Below are 4938 nucleotides of genomic sequence, written 5' to 3' on the forward strand. Positions count from 1 at the left end.
TCTGGCTCTCCGTCGTCCTTTCTCCTGCCTTGGCCTCAGGCACGGCTCCTCCTGGGCCTGCCAGGGAGGAGGGAGAGCCACACACGGGCCCCCTGTAGAGCCCACCGTGGCCTGGCGCCTGCCCAGCCCCCACCCAGGTCTGTCTTAGGGCACCCGGCACCCCGTTGGACGAGTGAAACCGGGAGACAACCGGCAGTCCTGAAGGAGGTGCAGAGCTAAAGCGCTGGGCCCAAGAGGCCCACAGGGATTGGGGAGGGGGCTTTGGCGGAGCTGTGAGAGAGGGGGGGGGGAGGGATAACTGAGCAGAGGCTTTGGGGGCAAGAATGAGGGGTGGGGGAGGGTAGAGGAAAGCTGAGAAAGGAGGGCTCATCCTGGGACACAGTTAAGAATGGGAGCGAGGCCAGGTATGGGGGCCTTGAATGCCAGCGTGAGGAGCTGGACTCTGGTGAGGAGAGAATAACTGTGTCCTTGGGCTCGTCATTGAGGTCCTGGCAGTGTGGACAGGATTTTCCCACATGAGCCCACTTGGGGATTGGGCAGTGGAAAAGGCTGGGCTTCTCACCTTTGACCTAGATTCAAACTTGCAAGTGGCCTAGAGGGTCCTCCCACCCTCCACCCCAACCCCTTGCCTCCCTGCAGGTGGAGGTCCAGCTGTGGCTCCTGCCTGGAGACAGCCTGCTCGAGGTCCCAGCACCCCAGCCCTCAGGCAATCTGAGAAGGATCTTGTGCCTGCTGCACCAAAGCGCCCTCCCCTCCCCAAGTCCAAACTCTGTCTCGCCGCCTGGGGCCATGGACCCACGGTCCCTCTGCCCAGGAGCGCCCTTGTAGGGCTTGCATCCATGATGTGCATTTCAGAGCCCCAGACAGTTAATCCTCCTGGGACCGCTACTGCAGCACCTGCAAGCCCTTCCCTGTATGAGGAGCGCCAGCGCCCCTGGGGGGCTCCCAGAGCTTTTCTGCTTGAGTTACCCAGTCCCGACTCACCAAATGACCAGGAAGTGACCGAGCAGTACTCCTGTTGCCATCACGGTGAGGGAGTGCAAGGCTGGTGCTCAGAACAGCCCGTACCTCAGCTTCCGGTATCTCCATCCTTGCGGCTGGAGCTGCTCCGTGCTGTTGCCCGTGTGCCGTGGTGGTTTGGGGTCTATGCCAGGCCAAGTGCAAGCCCCCATCCCCCTCGGGGGTTGTGGGGGTGAGGCTCGGGCTGGGCAGAGGACAGCGGGCTGGTGAGAGCTCTGCTTGGCTGCCTTCTGCCTCTCCAGCAGCGGGAGTCTCCCCAGTGGCAAGACGGCCGAGCCCCAGACATCACCCCCAAGCCTGAGGCTTCATCCTTGCTCCCTCGGTGGAAGGGTTCAGTGGCCTCAGGGGTGGAGTTGAGACTCGAACACGGGGTCTGCCGTTCTTCAGCCCTCCTGCTTCTCCCTCCTGACATCGGCCACCTTGGAGGCCACTTTACCTGCTGAGAGCTCAAGGCAGGAATCGGCCCAGGAGTAAAAGCAAAAGGCACTGAAGGCTGAACCAGGGACCCAGAGCGTGAGAAAGTGGGAAAGGGGCTGTGCCCACTCTGAGGATGGCAGTCAGGCACTGTTCCTAAGGTGTTTCCAGGGTAAAGTGGATTCAGGGGAGAATCGTGGAAGAGATGATGGCCGTCTCCGAGGGCTCTCCAAGGGCTGTGGCACGGAGGCCCGGCCGCAAGGGGTCAAGGGAAAAGAGGCACTGTCTCCACAGCGTGGCCCCCAGGGTGAGACCCTCAGGCCTGTCACTCAAAGTGGTGCTTCCAGAAAGCCCAGACTTGGTGGGACTCTGGGGAAGCCATAGCAATTGCACAGATGGTGGCGACATTCTCAAGATTCTGCTCCTCAGCAAGCATTTCAGATGCCTGCTTGGTGCATGGCCAGGCCCGTGGGGTAGGTGGGTGGGTGGCCAGAGAGACGAGCCGTGCGCTGGGACCACACAGAGGACGTGCCCTGGTGACTGGGAGGACATGGCAGCCTTCAGAGGCCAGGGCAGGGAGTAGGAGATGAGACCAGCCGGGTTGAGAGGGCCTTGAGTGCCAGGCCAGAAATGGAGGGTTTTTGGGGACCAGAGCCAGTTTGAAATGGGGGCTGAGATGGTCAGTTTTCTATTTGAGACAGATCACCCTGGGACCCAAGGATGAGGAGAGGATGGATTGGAAGGGGCAAAAATGAGGCCAGGGAGTCTGCAGTGAGGGGTGAGGGGTGATGGGCTGGACCAGGATAGAAGAGCGTGAGGAGGAGGTCAGTGATGGAGGAAAGATCATCCATAGACCGATGGAAGCGGGGAAGGGGGAGGATGGGGGAGGCGCGAGGGAATCTCTGGCTTGAGGCTTTGGAGGACAGCACAGCCCTTACTGGACCCACTTGGATTGCTCCACCTGAAGGGGGCTGTGGAGAACATGAGCTCCAACCCCATGCCTAAGGAGAAGGAAGAGACGTCTGCTGTCTTCACCAAGAAGCTCCAAAGGACTGTCGGTCTCTCTCCAGCCCGGGACTACACCATCGAAACCTTTTCTGTCCATCTCCCAGCTCTCCTTCCGGTAAGAGGTGGGGTTAGATGTCCCCCTACATAAGCCACAGAAGGATGCTTTCGGCTACCCCCAAATCTCCAAGATAAAGCACTCAGAGCCGTGGAGAGGCAAGCCACTACCATCAATGCACTCTTCTGGGAGGGGGCCCTCGACCCAGAGGCAGATCCACACTGAGGCTAGATCTGGGCCCTTGCACTTGACCAAGGGTGACCTGGAAACAGGGTTCCAGGGTAAACCAAGGGTGCAGGGTCTCCCTGGGAGGGCGCCCAGGCCTCACCACATGGGGTGGGTTTTCCCTTCTGCAGCCACCCACCAGCCAGACCAAGAAGTGGCAAATGCTGTGTCCTGCCTCCAGACATAAGGCTGACCTTGCTCCAAGGAGGTCACTGCCATAGAATTGAGGTATGTATGCTGGGGGAGGACGAGGGTCCACACTTGTGCCTGCCCCATCAAAATGGAAAGCTGGGTATTTTATGGCCCTGAAGGTGTCAGTTTACTTCAGACATGGAACTGGTGTACCAGTGATGATTCAAATCATTTTTTTCTGGCGGGCGCTTCTAACTCAGCCAAGTGTGAGCCCTTTTGGTGTAGAAGTAGTAAAATTCCTGGCACCAAGAAGTGTTCTTATATGCCTCGTGTTAAGAGACAGCAAAGTCGTACACTAATGTAAATGTTGAGTACTGAATCTCAATCACTCCCCCAAAATCCTTTAAGAAGATGCATCTGGGGCTTCCCTGGTGGCGCAGTGGTTGAGAGTCCGCCTGCCGATGCAGGGGACACGGGTTCGTGCCCCGGTCCGCGGAAGGGCTGGGCCCGTGAGCCATGGCCGCTGAGCCTGCACGTCCGGAGCCTGTGCTCCGCAATGGGAGAGGTCACAACAGTGAGTGGCCCGCGTACGGCCAAAAAAAAAAAAAAAAAGATGCATCTGGCCCAAACTGCCATCCTACAAGTAGGAAGCTTTCTACAGTGACCCCCTCAAAAGGCCAGGGGTTCTTAACCTCTTTTGTGCCTCAGACCCCTTGGCAGTCTGGTGAAGCATAGAGACCCCCGCACAGTTTTGAAGCATTTTTTAAAACTCATGAAGTAGGCTTGCAGAGAAAACCAATTATCCTGAAATTCAGTCAAAATACTAAACATAATCAAAATACATATTTTTTAACTTGTGATGTGATAATATATGTGTTTGTTTATTAACACTTTAAATAGCAAGTTCTAGTAGCATCTCTATGGATTAAGGTAATTTCAAAGTAGGATTAGTGTAAATGATGCTTCAAAGTTTCTGCAACAACCAAGATGTACGATGAAAATATCACGGATTTCTATGAGTGCTTCTAAAGTGACAGGTGCTGTTACTACTGCTGTGGTTTCTCCTTAAATGAAGGAAACGTAGTTTTTAGTTAGAGGTTAATTAAAATAAAGATGTCATTTTATTCCCCTTGAAGTAAATGGACTTACTGAATGGTTTATCCACAGACCATCCCAGGACCACAGGTTAACAACCCTGCTCTAAATAATGAAGATATATTGCCTGTATTTGAAATAGAATGTTCAGAAATAGCAGAGAAAAAAACGGTGCGATGAGGAATCAAAAAAGCCCTCAGCTGGTCCCTGATCTAACAGTTGGCTTGTAGCATAAATTAACCTCCTGGTTCCTACTTTAACATGATCAAGAATCTTGATCTTACAAAACAAATTGGACAAGGAGCCGGTCTTAGAAGGGAGAGGAGGCTTGTGTGTGACCTCGCACTGACCTTGTTCTCCCTGTTTGGGACTGAATGGAGAAAGCTAATTAAAGGGGAAAAAAAGTAAAGGTTTTATTTTTAAATGTATTTATTTATTTTGGTTGTGCCGGGTCTTAGTTGTGGCATGCAGGATCTTTGTTATGGCATGTGGGATCTTTTTTTTTTCTTTAGTTGCGGCATGCGGGATCTTTTAGTTGTGACATGCAGACTTCTTAGTTGCGGCATGCATGTGGGATCTAGTTCTCCGACCAGCGATCGAACCCCAGGCCCCCTGCCTTGGGAGCACTGAGTCTTACCCACTGAACCACCAGGGAAGTCCCCAAATTAAAGGTTTTATGCCCATGTAGTTTATGTATTATAATTTTCAACTTGGAGCTTTTTAAGTTGGACAAATGTTTTGGAAGCTAATTGAGACTAATACTTGGTGCTCAGGAGCTTTAAAGAACACCATCCAATCCGTAGAGACAGAAAGTAGATGAGAGGTTACCAGGGTCTGGGGGAAAGGGAAGCAGAGAGTTACTGCTTAATGGGTACAGAATTTCTGTGTGGGGTGTTGAAAAAGTTCTGGAAATAGCTATGGTGATGGTTACACAACATTGTGAATGTAATTAATGCCACTGAATTGTACATTTAAAAAAGGCTAAAGTG

Source organism: Delphinapterus leucas, chromosome 15 (assembly GCF_059928025.1).
Source record: "Delphinapterus leucas isolate spDelLeu-1000000601 "Yukka" chromosome 15, BTC_Dleu_Yukka2, whole genome shotgun sequence".
In the NCBI taxonomy this organism is placed as follows: Eukaryota; Metazoa; Chordata; class Mammalia; order Artiodactyla; family Monodontidae; genus Delphinapterus; species Delphinapterus leucas.